At 43.4% G+C, this 20,322-nt stretch overlaps 1 protein-coding gene across 1 annotated transcript in view; it reads right to left on the bottom strand.

Annotated features, from left to right (window-relative positions):
• LOC115585697 (uncharacterized) overlaps positions 1-20,322 on the bottom strand; it is a 510,933-nt gene that overhangs the window by 139,901 nt on the left and 350,710 nt on the right. The window lies entirely within an intron of this gene.

Here is a 20,322-nt window from a genome sequence, read left to right as displayed (position 1 = left end):
GCGGTGAAGCACTTGGATAAAGTCGGGGAAATATCGTAGTCATAGTAACATATTAATAAAATAAAGAAATGTGACATGTTTACCGTCTGACCTTTAAGAAAGAAGCTTCTTTTATTATATTTGTAGGAAATCTCGACAGCAGTTAAATAAATCCAATGCCGACAAAATGGAAAAGACAAAGAAACAAAATCATGTGTTGACGACTGAACAAGCTACCTGTCTGTCTACCTGCATACCTGTCTACCTGCGTACCTGTCTACCTGCGTACCTGTCTACCTGCGTACCTGTCTACCTGCGTACCTGTCTACCTGCACACCTGTCTACCTGAGTCTGCTAAAGCTCTCACAGTCTCCATGTTCTCTGTTTATGTTCATCATGATGATGTGAGTGAGACACGAGGTGGTTGGATGCAGTCAGCAGCAGCGAACCTGTAACATTGGTCGGTATTTAACTTATTAAATACTTACATAATGTATTTGAGGTTGTAAATTACAAACATAAAACCCTCATTTTACAGGAGACACACTGCTGAACTATCTGTGGCGCTGACGAGGTCTCTGAAGTTTGTTTTGACGTCCTTTAAATGTCTGACGCTCACGTCATTATTTCGGTTTAAAAAGCTCCAGTAAATTCTTGAAATGAAGAGAAACTGAATGAAGAGATTCTATTTCCGATGGTCAGCAACTGATTCATGGCCTTTTGGAAAATGATGATGTTGTTTGGACAGACACTAGAGTCTGTTGTCCTCACGTCTTCTTCTGTGGTTCCTGTAACGCCCTCTGCAGCTGGTTGTCTCACTGTCTGGATATGAGATGTGATATCAACACGTCCGGCAGTCCAGAGTCTTTCTGGTAAGTGACTCTCGGGTTGTTTCCAGCAGTGTGACGGTGTGTCACCGCTCTGATGTCATCGTCATGTCACCATCACCTCCACACACACACACACACACACACACACACTCAGACACCCACAGCCACGTGTCTGTGTTCAGCCTCCTTTGTGTCCGTGTCTGACTGGACCGGGACTCCCTGCGGTGGAGACGAGATGAATAACTCGATGAACACGAGGAGGTTTCTGTACAAAGCACGTCAGCTGACAGGCCTCCAACCGCCCTGCCGTCGTCTTCTTCTTCCCCTCTTTCTTTGTTTTCTCTCTGTTTGTGTCTCTCCTCCATCATTAGCCACTTTTCCTCCTCTGTGTTTGTGTGTGCAGCCTCGCTCTCTCTCGCTCTCTCTCGCTCTCTCTGGCTCCACACCAGTCATATTTCTGTGAAACGGCTCAAGGCGAGGCTTAAATATGAAACTCCCGTGTCTTATCAGCTTCAACCATAAAAGAAAGGCTGTAATGAAGAGCAGAGCATCCAAACCCCCCGTTAAACGAGGCACTGTCTCCAAATAATGTCCTGGTGCTGGTGCGATCACCGGCTGGGGATGGAAACCTCGGTTGTTTCTGTCAGTAGGACCACCTCTTTGATAAACCGACGTATCTCAACAACTTCCCCTCAGAGTTCCCCTCAGCTTCAACTGTAGTATGTGTTTGCAGATCATTAGCACACGTTAGCATGCTCAAACAAAGGTTATAAACATTACACTTGCAAATCATCAGCATGCTAGCTTTGAGCATGTTAGGGAGCTGCGAGCATCGACTCTTAAACTGTTCAGACGCTGGACTCGACTGCTCACATCAACCTGCCATCGGCCGACTATTCCTGCATGATTCAGCTCCCTCGTTGTGTTTCCAAAGTTCCTGGTTGCTACAGGAAGCAACAACAACAACATCCTCTGAGCTAACAACCTGCAGGCAGGAGAAACACAGGTAAGTTACCTCGATCCTAACCTGCTCGCTTACAGTACCAACCAAAACTAAAACCAAACTGGATATATGGGCGGATAGTGAGATATCATCAGACGCCAGAATGTGCATCTATTAGAGCTGCAGCTGATAAATGTTTCCACTACTGGTTAATCTGCAGATTATTGTCTTGATTAAAGGGATATTCCGGTGTAAATTTAATCCATGGTCTAACACACCGTGAAACTGTGTTAGACTCCCTCTCGAGAGATCAAGTTAGCAGACCGCTAGCTCACGTAGTTTTATCAACCTCAGAAACGAAATCACGACAACAATACACTGCAGTAAATGGATCCAAATATAAACCGCCACCAAAAAGCCACAAATAATGCTCAGAACAGCACCAAACAGGGAAAAGAACAGAATTGAGCATTTCTAACCGCACTCGGTAATCGACTCGTCGGGACTTCCCGTCAACAGGAAGCTGCTGCAGAAGAGTGGTAAATTTAGTCAGCTTTTCAGTAGAAATCCAGCTAAGCTAGCGGAGGTTAGATGCCCCGGACTATGTGCTGAGACCCTATTTGTACTGTTGCTGAAGTTTGGTGCTGTTCTGAGCATTATTTGTGGCTTTTTGGTGGCGGTTTATATTTGGATCCATTTACTGCAGTGTATTGTTGTCGTGCGGTCGTTTCTGAGGTTGATAAAACTCCGTAAATTAGCGGTCTGCTAACTTGATCTCTCCAGAGGGAGTCTAACACAGTTTCACGGTGATTTAGACCATGGATTAAACTTACACCGGAATATCCCTTTAAGCAAATTTCCCTGAAACACAAACTGACATCTTCAAACTGCTTATTTTGTTCCAAAAACACAAGATATTTAATTCAGGACCACAGCAGCAGATTCTCACAGCTGAGAAGCTGAAACGAGAGAGTGTTCCAGCGTCTGTGCATCAGAAACGACCTCATTTATTATCATAATGTACGTCCAGCATCTATCTGTCACAGTCTGGAATTATACCTTTGTGCCATTTCTGTGAATTTGCCTTTCAGATGTGACGGGGGAGACTTCTCACCCGCTGCTCCCACAGCACAACCCGACGCCTTTCACATTCAAATCAGCTCTTATTGGCGTGACATTGTTTAGCCACCTCTGGATTTCCCCCACCTCCAACCCACACACACACACACACACACACACACACACACACACACACACACCCCTGCAGACACAAAACCAGTCTCGTGTGTGTTTGTTTCTGATTTGCCTCTCACCACACGACAAACGAAGCGCCTGCATAGGAGCGCATAAATCAGTCATTAGTGACGGTATGTTCCTGGATAAACAGCGGCTCCGCGCTGGGTGGCTTCCTCGCCGCGGCCGGGGTCTATTAGATTTAGCTGAGGGGCGAGTGGCACCAGCTGTGAGAGGCCACAGCCTAACAGAGCGCTCAGGGCGGTTTAGACAAGAGCCACGGCCACACATCTATCACTGCCTGCACATGAGAGACACTGTGAGGAGGCGGAGAGCCACCGAGCTATTAATGAGCTCCGGGTAAAACTCAGTTAAACAGTAAAACATCGACAGGAAACAGGTCATTTTTGCTGATGTAATCCTCTTACTCAACAGTAACTGATTAATCTAATGTAATCATATTAACACAGAGCGGATTAAAAACATGAACTCATCGACATTATCAGCGATGCTGTCGTGCCTCGGCCCTGCAGCTGCTGGGAAGCTTCACTGTATGTGATGTCAATCAATATCCAACATGATCATATATCACAAGTCTGCGACGGGCCAGTTAACCAGCACCATTAACACACTGCTGACCAGCAAGACCAGTGAGCAAGACTGACTCTCTGTTTCCTCTTCTTCTTCTTCTTCTTCTTCTTCTTCTCTTCCTTTATTTGCTTCTCTGCTTCCAAGAACAAGCTGATTATATCGAGAGAGGAAACTTCTCAGACACACAACAGAACGAGCTGCAGCTAATAACTGTTTTCATTCACGGTTAATCTGCAAATCATCGTCTCGGTTGAGCGAACGCAAATTTCCCAAAGCGCAAAAAGTGACGACTTCTTTTGTCCCCAAAACAAGATTCAGTTCACGATCACACGAGACGAATCAAAGCAAACTGCTGCCTCGTGATATCTAGCAGACAAAGAACAACACCCGGACGTCTCGCAGATGTCGGCTGAGTTACGTTGGAGAGACGTAGCGTGACGAAGATGTTGCTGCGACATCAACCAGATCTCACTCGCAGACGCTCCCCCACGATGAAACGTCTGCGAGATGTTTGTGTGCTACCTGAGATTCATTTGTAGACTTTATAAAAACACGATCATCATTAGAAAACCCGACTTTCACTCTGTTATTATCCCTGTTTTGTGTCTGAATCACACTCGGCTCTTCTGCTGCTGAATGCTCCACTTTCATCACCAGCGAGTCGCCAACTGTGTCTGTCAGACGGCTGCTGCTGAGCTCGAACACATGAAGGTCACTGCAGAGTCCAGTGATGATTCTTCATCAACGATTTGATACACATGTAATCATTTGATTCGTAGGTAATGAAAAGATATTGATGACGGCGGTCTGAATAAAGCAGCTCTAACTCTACACGGGGAGATGATTTGATTGGGCGTTGTTGCTCTCGATGCCGCGGCTGTAAAACTTTGTGAGGCAATAACCGGCCTAAAGAGAGAATCACTTCACATTATGCAGATGAGTTCCTGTGAAATGTTTCCACCACTGGCACATCTTCACACACACACACACACACACATAATCACCCGCCCACGCTCCTCCTCTCATGAGCCCACCACATCCACCCACCCACGCACACCCACCACCACCCAGAGGCTCGTCTGCCTCTCATCCTCAGACCGTGAACCAGCTGCTGCCAATCCACCGAGAGCTGCGACTCCCAGCAGCCTCAGCAGCCACTCACACCGCAGCTAATCCCTGCTGGCAGGTAGAAGACGTTACCCTGAGCTTTGATTCTGCCGCTTCACATAATAACCTCATCCTCTTCATCTTCAAGGTGTCGGGTCGAGCCCGGCGGCCGTCCTTCACCCCGTGAGGAATCGGCTGGGAAACGGTTCAGATCTTGAGATGATCGTTACGGTCGCCTGGAAAATACGTCTTCGCTGTATAAGTTTCATACGTATGACATTAACATCTCTACGATATGCGTATACGTCACCTGGACGTCACGACTGCCAAGCAAGACGACTCAATTTAGAACCACTTCAACCAACAAATGTCAGCGTCTGTTTGGTGATTTTGTAGCCGACTTTGTGGCAACTAAAGTCTGTTTTTTACAAGACATGTTGGGAAAGTTTCCAGCTGTTTGTGGCGACAAATACAGGAATTTTAACCCATAAAGAAGATATTTTCCTGACAATGGTTTTTCGCACCTTAACCCAACCGGAGCGAAAGCACAGCAGTGTCACGATAAACAAATTGCCGATTGATACGGAAAGAAGAAGTTGCTGCATATTTGGCGTTTTGCAGAAACGCACCGTGCCGACATCTATTCTGTAGATTGTGTCACGTTTAAAACACAAACACAATTTTATTGATGAATTGTTGTCCGCTTGAGAGCGAAGACAAAGAACAGTTTCAAAAAACCCTGTTCCTCCGTTCTTCGACGCACTGCATGTAGCTGAGAACACGACAGACATGAGCTGTAAAAAGTTGAAATTACTCTAAAAAGAAATGAGCAAAGAATATTATTTTAACTGCAGGTGTCGGCTGTGAACCTCCAGTTAACTTTGTGTTGATTAACAGCAGACAACTTCAAATTAAAGCACTTCATAACTGAATCATGAATTCGATCTTGTTCCACATTGAGTTCTGCAGCAGCGACTCGTTTTCTCGCTCTGCAGCGTCGTTGTCTAAATATTTGAATGTTTCCTTCGTCTGTTATTTTTCCGACTGTGTTCCCTAAACTGCCTCAAACTCTCAGAGCCGCCGTACAGACACGTTAGAAATCAAACTGTATGGTCTCTCTGGATGCACTGTGTGTCCGTCACGTTGTCTCTTTGTCCTTTGACCAAAAGAGCCACAACTGTGTCTCCAGGTTCCTCCACTCCCAGGTGGGAGATCACATTTCTTCATCTCCACTCAACTCGAAAGCTTCCCCTCTCTCTCTCTCTCTCTCTCTCTCTCTCTCTTGCTCTCTCCTTCACCCGTCTGCAGCTTCACCTTCTCCTCCGTCTCCCCCACCTCACCCCACCTCACCTCAGAAGGAACAGGAAGGAAGGTTTAAATTAAAAGGGGATTTGATGCTTATCATATTATTCAATCAGTCGGTGAAACTGTCAATTTGCATGAAGTGTAAGTGTGTGTAGCCGCTCTCTCTCTCTCTCTCTCTCTCTCTCTCTCCCTCTCCCATCCCTTTCCCCCATCACCATGGTAACCCCCTGACTCCAGCAGCACACAGTAATATTTCTCTCCCCCATCCCCCACGCTGCCCCTCCTTCTTTTCTCCCATCCCCCACTCCGTCCCTCCACACCTCTCCCTCGCTGTCTCTCCAGTGCCACTCCCTTCATCTCCTCGATTCACCTCTCCATCGCTCTCTCGCTCTCTCTCTCACACACACACACACACACACACACACACACACACACATATATAAATGCACACACACACTTTCTCGTGCTTTTGTCTCCCACCTGCCTCTCCTCCCACGTTTGACTCGACTGCTCTGCGGCTCGTCTGGTTTTTAGGAAACACACATTTTTTTTGTGCAGCTTTTCTTAAATCACAGAAACACAAACAATGTCAACGTCCCACAAACACAAAACGTAACGGACGCTCAGCTGTGACGACGTCCGGGACTGACTGCAGATGTGGAGAGATAAATGAAAGCAAAAGTAGAAACAGAAGGAAGAGAAACGATGGAGAGAGATTTCGAGTGCTGTGTCCCTGAAAGATTGTGCTTATTTTTGATGATAAAATATTTTTTTAAATGTTAGAAATTTAGAAACAGATGCATCAATCAGAGCATAATAGCCTTGCAAAAAAGATAACATCATATGACAAATAAATCCGTCAACCTTCAGACAACTCGCTGGTGTCACTCGGTCAAAGGATTCAGTACCAGAACGATCCGTTAATCTGAAGTTCATCTGATGAAATAAAGGTTCAGGTGTTTGTTTGACAATGTCAGATGTCAGAAAATAGTAAAAAGAAATGACTGTCACATCTTCCACAGTCCTCAAATGTCTCGACTCGTCCAAACAAAGACGCAAAAACAGAAAATATTCATTTTTTTAGCTGAAACCAGAAAAATGTGGCACCTTTTCTTAAAACACCTGAATACAAATGTTATAATCTTTTTGTAAGAAGTTGAATAATTTGTAGGACAGATTTTATGTGGAGCTGCGAGTGACGACCACTGTCTTCATCATTACAAATACATAACAATACATAAAATGATTATTATTGTTATTCTGCTGATTATTTCCAAGGTGACATCAGCTAAATATCAGAATGTAAATATATTCTGTTTATATATTTATGAGTCAAATAAACGCAAGAATTTATCACATTCAAGATATTTTTGCTCAAAAATGACTTAAAAGGTTTTTAAAACTTTTAATTTTCTGTCCATCAACTAATGGATGACTTGACTAACTGTGGCAGAACACTGAATCACTTATAAAACACATTTTAACTGTAACACGTCTGCAAAGTAACGACTCATTATTGATTAAACTGCTGATTTCATCGAAGGAACCAGTCCAAGAAGTAAAGATATTCAGTTTACTAAAATATGAGTCAGAGAAAAGAAACATTAATATTAATATTAAACAAGAATATTTGATATTTTAGATAAAATAATAATGGCTGATGTCCATCATTTTGTCCATCATTGTTAATGAACTGATTGAATGGTTGATTGATACGTTTTGGAGTTTAACAACTTTAAAGACAAACATTGACGTCTTCAAGTTGCTTATTTTGCAGTAATGTGAAAGATTCAAAGATGTTCAGCTCACAGTGACGAGGAGAACATCTGAGGAGCTGTTATCGACTGTTCTGATGATACAGAATATTCGCTGATACATTTTACGTCAATCAAATAATGGATTGATCTCTGCAGGATGTGCATTTTGTGTGTGCCTTTATTCTTAAATAAGTTATGACAAATATTGATCAGACTGGGATGAGATGGATTAAAAAATGAGCTCCTGATCAAAACGATTAACGGACTGAAAGATTCCCGTCGACCTTCGACCAGAGTCATCGTCCGTGGAAACACTCGGATGGAGTGAGTCAGACTTCTGTCGTCTATCAGTCGGCCGCTGGTCACTGAACTCTGTGTGTGTTATGGTCAGATTTACTGAGCACCATGTGATCGTTTGTCACCCGAGTGACTGATGATATTGTTGTCACATATTTGGCCGATAAAGTGTCCTCTGTGTTTGTGGTCAGGCCATGAATGGACGCCTGTCACAGTCCAACCGCAACGGCCAGGAAAACAGACACAAGTCACATATTTGCAGGAGGAAGTGTGTGTGTATGTGTGTGTGTGGTGGTTGTGTGTGTGTGTTTGTGTTCACACATGTGTACTGTACATAAAGCCACTGAAGTTAGATTAGCTGTTTCTGAGGAGATTAAAGCCCCAAACACAGAGGGGCTGTTAAGACCCTCCTACAGTTTCTAATCCCGGCTAATGGATGCACCCCCGACCCGACACACACACACACACACACACACACACACACACACACACACACACACACACACACACACCATCACATGCAGGGGGAGGGAGAAGACATTGGGAAGAAGAGCTGCGAGGGAAACAAGAAGAAGAAGAGGAAGAAGAAGAAGAAGAAGAAGAAGAAGAAGAGGGGCATTCCTCTCATTTCTCAACACAAAGGCCTCATTCTGTGGAGGAGAAATGGAAAAACAAGGGGAAAGAAAGAGGAAGAAAAGGCCAAAAGAGAGGAAAGAGGGAGCAGAGGGGAGGGAGAGGGGGCGTGAGAGAGACGGATGAAGATGGATGAGAAAAAAGGCCACAATGAGAAACGCTGAGGAATCAGAGATAGAGAGGAACTGAGAGAGAGCAAAAGTCAGGCTAATCTCATTTTCTGGGCCCAGACTTCCCTCCGACCCGCCGTCCTCCAGCTCAGAGCTTTTAGTCTGGCTCCAAACTGCATCCTCAACCTCTCTCCTGGGACTCTTCCTGACTCTATAGAGCTGCCACGACAAGTCAGATTCATGTTGCTATCGCACAAATCTAAACGCTACCGGGAGGTCAGACAGTCTGTCTGCTCACAGCAGGTACAACATGTCAGAGAGAAGCAGTCTGACGTCAGGTTAAAGATAAACACCAGAACAGACACGAGACAGAGTGGAAGATCTCCGTCTGTCTGCTTAATAGTTGTAATGGGGGAAACTATCCTGATAATAACAGAGTCAGTCGGCAGATTTAAACAGTGATATGTGAGAGAAGTATCTGAACCTTTTCTGACTTTCACTTCAAACTAAATACTTTCTACCTTCTTTGTAATGTCATCATCTCTTGAATGCTCACAGACGAGTATAAAGAGTGAAAAACAATCACCATTTCACATATTTAATGGAAAATGTGAGCTGAATTTTGAATCATGTGACTGCATCAAAGACTCAAACGCTACAGTATCAATAATTCAGCTTCCACTAATGTGTTTTGGGGCTTTTCGTCAGTATGAAATGACAAAAACCTGCTGGGCAGCAGCTCAGTGAGCCGTTGAGCTAAGTGGAGCTGTTGGCTGATTTTATGAGTTTATTGTGTTTGCTCTCAGCGAGGCTCAGCTCCGTCTGCCAGCTGTACCTGTAGAGGTATCAGGAGGCTGAGTCCTCTCACTGTTAGCGTTAGCTTTAGCTTTGTTAGCTACCGTTTCTCCACGTGTAAAATGGAGGAGCCATTGTTTAAAGAAATGACTGTCCGCCTCGGTGTGAACTGTGTCGTCTGGTCTGTCTGTCTGTCTGTCTGTCTGTCTGTCGGGAGTCGAGGTACAAAAGATGCGCTAACATAAAATAGCACCAGATGGTTTCAGTCAACTTGACTACTGCCAAGCATGAGAGGAGGAGGAGGAGGAGGAGGAGGAGGGTAGGAGCAGAAATTGGACCAAAAAAATCCTCCTACGCCACATCCTAACTTTCCCTCCTCCTCCTCCTCCTCCTCCTCCTCCTCTCATCCTCCTCTCAGTCCAGGCTTTCTTTTCATCTCCCTCTCTCTCCGTCACATTCCCTCTTTCTCTCGGCTTCCCCTGCTCTTTTTTTGGGGGGGCTAAATCTTTCCTCCTCCCTCTTTGATAAACCTCAACTTTCATCTCTTTCAGACTCTTTCAATATCTCCGCCAATCTCTCCCCCTCTTATCAACTTTCCTCTCCTCCTCATCCTCCTCCTCCTCTCCTCCTCCTCCTCCTCCTCTCTGGTTCTGGCCTAATTTGAGGTGATTCCACTGCCAAAGCAATCGCGGTGAGAAAACCCCACAATACAAACGACAGAAGAGACGACAGACGTGTTGCTGTGAGTGAAAAGAGGAATTCAGGAGTAAACAGTCAAACAGAAACCTGGTGACGCTCATGAAAGGGCAAACACAGAGAGAAATGAAACATGTCGGTTTCAAGCTAGTCATCAAACTCAACAGTAAAGTGAATATATTTGATATTTAACAACAACATCTTGGGCTGTAAAGTCTTCTTGACCTTTTTCTTTTTACATTTTTACTAACAAACAGGATTAATTGGATTACCTCAGACCAGGAGTTTGTGTTTTTGCGCCTGTCTTTTGTTGGTTTGTTGGTTTGTGACCAGGATTACACAAAAACTACCAAACGGATTTCCACCAAACTTGGACAGAAGTTGAGTCTTGGCTTTGAATAAACCCCATTAACTTTTGGTGTGGATCCAGATAAAAAGACTGATCCAGGATTTTTTTCCCCCCAACTGTCTTTTTTCATTGGCAGATGCTGTTTTTTTTTGAACATTTATGTTAATTTCCAGGGCATAATGTATTTATGTTGATGAAAAACAACTGAATCTACTGGCTGCTCTCTCTGGGTGATTACAGTGTGACAGGGATCTGACTAACAACCCTGATCTAGTGGATTTAAATATATTCTATTTGATATTGGATGAGGTTAGACTGAATTAAAGGGAGCTGTTAGGCCTTAGTGGAGGTATGCACTCTGCACACTTCCATTCAAGTTAAAGGAACAGTTCAGCAATAAATTCAGTAATTATCTCCTAAACAACTGAAGTATCTGGAGACTTGTTTTAAAAACAGAAAAACAACCAAGAGATAAATAAGAGACTCAAAAACTCAATTAAAACTTTGCCGAATTAACTGTTAGCACTTCCTGTTTGCAGGGAACATGTGGACATAGAGCTAACCATCACTGGGTTACTGTGATACTGAAGGAAACTTAAAAACATGATGTTTTTAAGGCAAGTTCTGCACATGTAAGGAGCGTCTTCTTTAAGGATTTCTAAGCAGAGTTACGGAGTCCTCCTCTCCTCCTCCTGATGATATAAAGTCCTCCTCTCCTCCTCCTGATGATATAAAGTCCTCCTCTCCTCCTCCTGATGATATAAAGTCCTCCTCTCCTCCTCCTGATGATATAAAGTCCTCCTCTCCTCCTCCTGGGATATAAGTCCTCCTCTCCTCCTCCTGATAATATAAAGTCCTCCTCCTCCTCCTGATGATATAAAGTCCTCCTCTCCTCCTGATGATATAAAGTCCTCCTCCTCCTCTCCTCCTGATGAATAAAGTCCTCCTCTCCTCCTGATGATATAAAGTCCTCCTCTCCTCCTCCTGATGATATAAAGTCCTCCTCTCCTCCTGATGATATAAAGTCCTCCTCTCCTCCTCCTGATGATATAAAGTCCTCCTCTCCTCCTGATGATATAAAGATCATCCTCTCCTCCTCCTGATGATATAAAGTCCTCCTCTCCTCCTCCTGATGATATAAAGTCCTCCTCTCCTCCTCCTGATGATATAAAGTCAGGTGAAGTGTTGTAGTCCACAGAACAGTTCTGGAGCTTCACAGACTGTGACCACAGCAGACGAGCTGTACGGAGACATTTAATGTTTGTTTTCTTTCCGTTTTAAATCAAGTCTCCAGCTCCAGAGAGGAGGACTTTATATCATCAGCAGGAGAGGAGGACTTTATATCATCAGGAGGAGGAGAGGAGGACTTTATATCATCAGGAGGAGGAGAGGAGGACTTTATATCATCAGGAGGAGGAGAGGAGGACTTTATATCATCAGGAGGAGGAGAGGAGGACTTTATATCATCAGGAGGAGGAGAGGAGGACTTTATATCATCAGGAGGAGGAGAGGAGGACTTTATATCATCAGGAGGAGGAGAGGAAGACTTTATATCATCAGGAGGAGGAGGAGAGGACTTTATATCATCAGGAGGAGGAGAGGAGGACTTTATATCATCAGGAGGAGGAGAGGAAGACTTTATATCATCAGGAGGAGGAGAGGAGGACTTTATATCATCAGGAGGAGAGGAGGACTTTATATCATCAGGAGGAGGAGAGGAGGACTTTATATCATCAGGAGGAGGAGAGGAGGACTTTATATCATCAGGAGGAGAGGAGGAGGACTTTATATCATCAGGAGGAGGAGAGGAGGACTTTATATCATCAGGAGGAGGAGAGGAGGACTTTATATCATCAGGAGGAGGAGAGGAGGACTTTATATCATCAGGAGGGAGGAGGACTTTATATCATCGAGGAGAGGAGGACTTTATATCATCATGAGGAGAGGAGGACTTTATATCATCAGGAGGAGAGGAGGACTTTATATCATCAGGAGGAGAGGAGGACTTTATATCATCAGGAGGAGGAGAGGAGGACTTTATATCATCAGGAGGAGAGGAGGACTTTATATCATCAGGAGGAGGAGAGGAGGACTTTATATCATCAGGAGGAGGAGAGGAGGACTTTATATCATCAGGAGGAGGAGAGGAGGACTTTATATCATCAGGAGGAGGAGAGGAGGACTTTATATCATCAGGAGGAGGAGAGGAGGACTTTATATCATCAGGAGGAGAGGAGGACTTTATATCATCAGGAGGAGGAGAGGATGACTTTATATCATCAGGAGGAGAGGAGGACTTTATATCATCAGGAGGAGGAGAGGAGGACTTTATATCATCAGGAGGAGGAGAGGAGGACTTTATATCATCAGGAGGAGGAGAGGATGAGTCTGTAAATCAGCTTAGAAACCTAAAAAGAAGACGCTCCTTACATGTGCAGAACCTGCCTGAGAAACATCATGTTTTTAAGGTTTCGTCAGTATCACAGTAACACAGTGACATCTTCCTGTGCATCTATGAGTTCACTGCAAACAGGAAGTGCTCATAGCTAATTCGGTAAAGTTTTAATTGAGCGTTTTGGTCTTGGTCTCGGTTGTTTAGCAGAATGCTGCAACTCTGTTTTACTGTGAAGCTCCAGAACTGTTCTGTGGACTACGACACATCACCTGACTTTCATCAGCATGGAGGGAGGAGAGGAGGACTGGGTTTTCATTTATGGGTGACTTGTTCCTTTTAGAGGGTCACCAGCAGGTTAATCAATAGAGAAAAGAATTGTTTGTTGGAGCTTTCCATCAAATCATAAAACGTGACAGGTGAGGTCGCCCAGGTCGCTGCCCTGTGGGACTCCATGACACAATAAAAACACCACCCACTCCCACAACTACGTCACTCCTGTTCTGTCCTCAGCACCAGGCGGTGGAGGGAAGGTGTGGGTCAGTACGAGCTGAGCAGGTGAAGCCAGAAACCACATGGCGCTGTTTATATCCATGGTTTCATTTGCAGCACAAGGATGAAAACCGACGACATCAGCCCTGACAGAACTGTGCCCTGAGAGCTCCATCATGAAAGGAGGCGAAGCTACAAACCAGCCGTGAATAATTGAGCACTATAATGTTGTGTAGTGCCGCGTTTCATCCAATATTCATAAAAACATGCCGCTGCAGATGACGTGGAGGATGAGGAGGAAAAAAGCTGAATCAAGTCAGTCAGACACTCCCTGAAGACTGACTCACCCACACACACACACACACACACACACACACACACACACACAGCCTCCACGTCCGTCCACACCGACAGTCACTAAAGGGTCAGTTCGTCTTTTTATGTTATCAGTTTTCAAAAAGGGATGCAGACAGTGAGAGCAGACAGAGGAGGAAATAATCTCTCTCACACACCCACACACATGCAGCACACATGCATACACACACACACACACACACACACACATACACAGACGCACATATACATACATGTATATACAGTGACACACACACACACACAACTCAGTGCTCACCCTGCACAGTTGTTCATACCTGCCATCGTATTATGTAAGACATCATCTCGCCCTCCGGCCCACTGACACACACACACACACACACACACACACACACACACACACACACACACACACACACACACACACACACACACACACACACACACACACACACACACCCAGACACGAGCAGCATGGTGGGATGCTATTGTTGTCATCTTACCTCTGCAGGTGTCACGTCTCTCTCCGTCCTCTCGTCACGCTCTCCTCTCTCTTCTTCTTCTTCTTCTTCTTCTTCTCTTCTCTTTATTTTCTCCTTCCTGTCCACTGAGTCGTGTCTTTTCTCCTCTCTCTCCTTTTTTTTGCACTGATGCTGCAGTGGAACATAAAACACACCCTTCTGAGCTCTGCCTCTCCTCCCTCCCTTCTTCCCTCCTTGCTGCTCTCTGATTGGCTGCTTCACAGAGATGACATCAGCGTCTTTCATTGCAGCCTCTCTTTCTCTCTCTCTCTCTCTCTCCGTATTCCCCTGGCGCCTCCCTGCCCCTCCCTTCTTCTTTACCTCCATGTTACCCCCTCCTCCTCCTCCTCCTCCTCCTCCTCCTGCTCCTCTATTTTTACCTCCCTCCATCCGTCTCTGTCTCCTCTCTGTGCTGGTTTTCTTGTCTTACTGGTGACCGGCTGGTTGGAAGAACGTCACTGAATAAAATCTGCTTTTAAACTGGCTGGTGAAATTAAAATATAAAAAGTAATTACAGCATCAGTGACGGACTGCTGTTTAATGTTTGAATGGTGAGTTTAAATTCCATTTTGCTTGTCAGTAAATGTTTTTTCAAAGCAACCGTTTATCAACTCTGTCGACAGAAGACAACATTTCAATATGAGAAACATTGTGATTCTGTAAAATGTGTCTTTATTTATTTGGTGCGAAAATCAAAATAGAACCTTCTTCAGTTTAATAAAAGCTGAGCCAATGTTTGTGTAAAACGGTCAAACAAAAATTAGTAATGTTTATTATTATCACCACCATGTTGTGTTCATTTATCATAAAAAAGGATAATTGAAAATAATGGAAATATTGTTGATATTTCCATATTCAAGCAGACGTGTATGCATGAAATTTTTTCTGGGTCCTCGAAATCTTGATACATATATAATATGATATAATATAATATGATATAATATAATATAATATAATATAATATAATATAATACGATACAATATCATATAATATAATATGATATAATTCTTATATAATTTCTTTATACTTTGTCATATCATTAAAATAAACAATCATATGGAATAAAAAAGGGAACATTTTTAGTTATTTAAACTAGTAAAAGTAGAAGAACTGATTCAGCTTGTTTACTCCAGTAAAGTAATAGATTACAGGCTCTGACATGTACTCAGAGTATCAGAGTAAAAAGTCTCCCTCTGAAGGACATTTGTGCTCAAAGCTAACTGAAGCTCACGTTATATTAATGGAATTCAAAGACTATTAAAGTTAAAGGTAGAATCAGTAGGATTTGTCCCAGCTGTTCCTGAACGCACCACAAAGACAGTTGATTGTTGAGTGTCATTCCCAGGACGTCAAATAGACACATGTTGGGTTGGTAAAGCGTCCCGAGCAGCAACAAAGAGAGAAAATCAGAAACTCTCTGCAGATACGAGACACTAACACGCCTTTTCTCCACATTCCAGTCTCCCTCTCTGTCTGTTTACGCCTTCTTACGGCTTTTACGTCTTTGTCTCGTCTCGCTGCGTCTGCCGTGCGTGATGTGCTCTGATTGGTCCACATCAGTCTGCTGATGCTGGGAAATAACAAGAATACAGAATTCACCTCAGATGCATCAAACTAAAGTAACGAGGCTGTTCTGAAGCTGTGAGGAGGAGAAAGTTCACATGTAGAGAGGAGAAGTCACACAGATACTCAGAGTATTTGTACTTCATTACCTCCAGCCTCTGGGACATCTGGCTGTTTGTCACAGGAAGTTGGATCATTTCCAGATGTTTTTGTGCCTCAACCTGAGCAGAATATAGAGAAATAGAAAATGAAACATAAACAAACATAAAGAAACGTACACAGCTCACATTCCTCCTGCCGGTCCAGTCGAGTCCTGAATGATCCCTCAGTTAAACACTTCCTGGTTTTCTCATCTGGCAGGTTTTAATGGATGGTGTTTGTGCCCTCTGTTGCTGTTATTAATCACAGTTATATGTCTATTTTTACGTTCCATAGCTAATGTTATTTTCCACAGATATCTTGTTCGGCTAATTGCCTTGAAAACATGTTGAAACCACTGATGCTGATTCAAAAAGACCAGGTGAGAGGACTCAGGAGGGACAGCAGGAGACAACACTTGCTTACACTTGAATCTCCTTCACCGTCTGTCTCTCTGGATGCTCTTCCGGCATGGCTCCTCCTCCTCCTCCTCCTCCTCCTCCTCCTCCTCCTCCTCCTCCTCCCTTTTCTTCCTCTCCCTCACTTAATGGAAATTTTGCTCTCTTCTACCCAGACTGTAAAGCCCGGCGACACTCAAGTGGCATTTCGGCAGCCAAAACACGCCTGCTCTGCATTTGTGTGTTTGTGTTTGTGTGTGTGTGTGTGTTTGTGTGTGTGTGTGTTTGTGTGTGTGTGTGAAATACAGAAAGACAAACGTGTGAGAGAGGACAGATGGACAGATGGAGGGGAGAGTGTCTGTGTTTAAGGGTTTCTCTTTGGCAGGACGGTGCACACACACTGACCAGTTTGTGTGTGTGTGAGTGTGACAGTCCCTCCTCCTTTATTATTATCATTATTATAATTATAGTTATGATAATCAACACAAACCAGCAGTCTAACAATAGTGATCATTCACTGTAGCTGCAGCAGATCAACACATAAACCAGAGATCTGAAGATGAGATCAGCTGGACGCTCCGTCAGGTAACGAGCTGCAACAGCAAAGAAGAAGAGCAGCGACTTAATAATGACGTCCTGAAAACAGTGTTTTCTATAAAAAAAAATATTTCAAGTCCTGTGCACTTTATTAAGTAACTGTCAGCACTTCATCGAAGGCAGCTGGACGTGTTTCACCTCCATCAGAGAGACTTCTTTAGTTCTGACTGACTGGAGGAGAGTCGCAGGCTTTTAAACTCTGTGTGGGAGTGTCCTTACAGTTCAAGTATTATAACTGTCAGAGTCAGTGATATTCATCTCATATATATATGTTATTTATTGTTCTGTTCTGACCTGAGGGGGATGACTTCCCCCTGTGGACGATAAAGAACATTTAATCCGTCTATGAGTGATGAAAACACTTTAACATCGATTCTGACTTCACGTGAACTTTGAGATGTTTTCGTTCTGGACCAGCTGTCATCCACAGAGCCGGGTCACGGGTCTGAAAATAAAAAGAAGGATTGTTTGAGAACACAGTGGCCTTTAGAGACAGAAACCTTCCTGAATCGCCCTCGATTTCACTTTCATCTTCTGATCTGCTGCTCGGCAAATTAAGTTTCCTCTCCAGCAGACAGCAGTTCCATTATCTCCTCCACCTCCTGCAGGTCGTCTTTGTCTCTCCCTCTGCCTCCACCCGTTCCTCCATCTCAGTGTCTTCCCTCACTTAAGGCATAATTCACTTAACCTGTACGCGTGTGTGTGTGTGTGTGTGTGTGTGTGTGTGTGTGTGTGTGTGTGAGGGTTAAGATGCAGTGATCAATACAGCAGATGAGCATCTTCTCTCTCATCTCACATGTCCTTGTCTCATGTCTGGCATCGTCTGGGACATGTCATCACACACACACACGCACACACACACACACACACACACACACACACACACACACGCACACACACACACACACACACACACACACACACACACACACACACACAATCATTGCATATGGATACAGTTTACCGTAAGTGTGACTCAGCCGATATGACTGGAATACAGAACACCAAGAAACTGCAGCTCTCTCTCTCCGTAACACACACACACACACACGCACGCACACCCCCCCACACACACACACACACACACACACACACACACACACACACACACACACCTTGTACACACAACCTGTCCTAAAGAGAGAGAGACGAAGAGTTAAACAGAGGAGAGAAATGAAAAGATGGATGAGAGTTAACACTTTTATTTAATTACACATCAATAAATCCTGTAAAGCAATTAGACCCATTAGGCTTATGAATCCTGCCGCCCACCGCCGCCCTTACTCTCCTTGTTAAACACACTCTGCTGCACACACACACACACGTTCAGCTTTATTCATTTCCTAATGTCTTTTAACCTTCATGTCATCAAAGGTTTTCATCCTCATCTAATATGTGATCATTTAAACTGAGTTGTTCAGCAACTCTTCAGATACTGTGCTAACGTAGCTTAGCACAAAGATCAGAAACAAAGAGAAAACAGGGCGAACAACATCTCCCGGTCGGATGTGTGGGCTGAGGAGGATCGTTTGGCGGAGAAGCTTAATAACATTCATACTTATGACGTCATCAGTGACGTAATCGCCTGAAACGAAGAACTGAGTGGCCACCGAAGACGAAGGTGAAACGAGGCGGGGCTCAACCGCTGGAGACGCCGGAAAAAGATGAAATAACAATAAATAAGCTGAATGTAAAAAAGTGTTGACATTAAAATTCAAAATGTAACAACTTTATATTTAAATCTCATAATATCGATTTATCATCCCAAAATTATAACTTTTTATTCCATGATCGACTTTTTATCTAATAACTTTGCATATTTATTTCATAACTATGACATTTAATGCCATAACTGACTTTATATCTCATAATTCTGACCCATAAATATGAGTTTTTAACTCATAATTCTGACCTTTAATGCAATAATTATGACTTTTTTTTATCAAGACAACCTCCTTCTTTTCTTTAACTGTTTAAAATGTGCCTCCGTAGAAAGCACACTGCCAGATGCTGCTAAATCCTACAAACTAGACCTTTAACTTATCTGATATCTTTATTTCTAATATACAAAAAAGTCAAGCATATTTCCCAAACTGTTCTTTCCCCTCTCGTCCTAATCAAACCGATGTTGTCTCATAAAGCGACACAGATCAACTGTCCTCTCAGGAGGTCCAGTTCTGATGAGCTGGTGTCATGAAGGTGATGATTGTTCGGTCCAGCATCAACTCTCTCTTCAGATACAGAACCTGAGCACCGGGACAGTGACAGTCTCATGTTGGTGATGATTAAAGTCACTCCTGCACTCAGACTACAGTGGTTCTGACCCGTCCCTGCTCGTGTCCCTGCATGTGATTTACAGATGAGTTTTACAGTTAATCAATACGAACAGCAGCCCGTCAACACTTCTGCCTCATGATGTCCTGATGAAACATCGGTACGGCCTGATGTAGGAAACACTCTGTGAAGTCACAGCGAAGAGTTTAAACAAATTTAGTCGTTTTCATCGATTATTGACGAAGAGAGACGACTAATGTGAGCGAGCGGCTGCTGGACAGAGAAATGTCGACGTGGTTACTGAAGAAACCGACACACACACACACACACACACACACACACACACACACACACACACACACACACACACACACACACTTCAGTTGTTCTGTGTGTGTGTTAATGTCGCCACCTCCAGGACTCTCTCTGAACAACACTTCCCTCGGCATGCTGGGAAATCTGAACTGAACTGAATCGAGCTTTATTCAGTGTAACCTCTTTCTGTTTTACCTGTCAGGTTCTTGCTGACATTCATTTTAGCCCAAACTCAGAACAACTTGCCTTTAGATGTTCTATTTTAATCATTCTTATTCTCATTGTTATTATAATGATGTGATATAGATTATAATATTCAAATTTAACATTTAATATTTAGATTTAACATTTATATTTAAATGTAACATTTACATTTACATTTAGATTTAACATTTAACTTTTAGATTTAATATTTAACATTTAGATTTACATTTTTTAATTAGATTTAACATTGAAATTATATTTATACAAGAGAGGTAAATATCACAAAGTTCACAAATATTGCAGTAAATCTCGTCAAAAGTAACATAAAAAATTTCACATATGTTTTTTAAACATAGTTTGTTGCTAAATGTTGGAAAAAGTTGCTGTTTATTTTTGCATGTGCAACTGTACAATCGGCGCCCCATACTTTTATACAATAATTCTGACTTTAAAGGGACAGTGTGTAATA

This window comes from Sparus aurata, chromosome 7 (assembly GCF_900880675.1).
Source record: "Sparus aurata chromosome 7, fSpaAur1.1, whole genome shotgun sequence".
In the NCBI taxonomy this organism is placed as follows: domain Eukaryota; kingdom Metazoa; phylum Chordata; class Actinopteri; order Spariformes; family Sparidae; genus Sparus; species Sparus aurata.
Note: the sequence above shows the minus strand (reverse complement) of the source record. Positions and strands in the feature narration are given on the sequence as shown.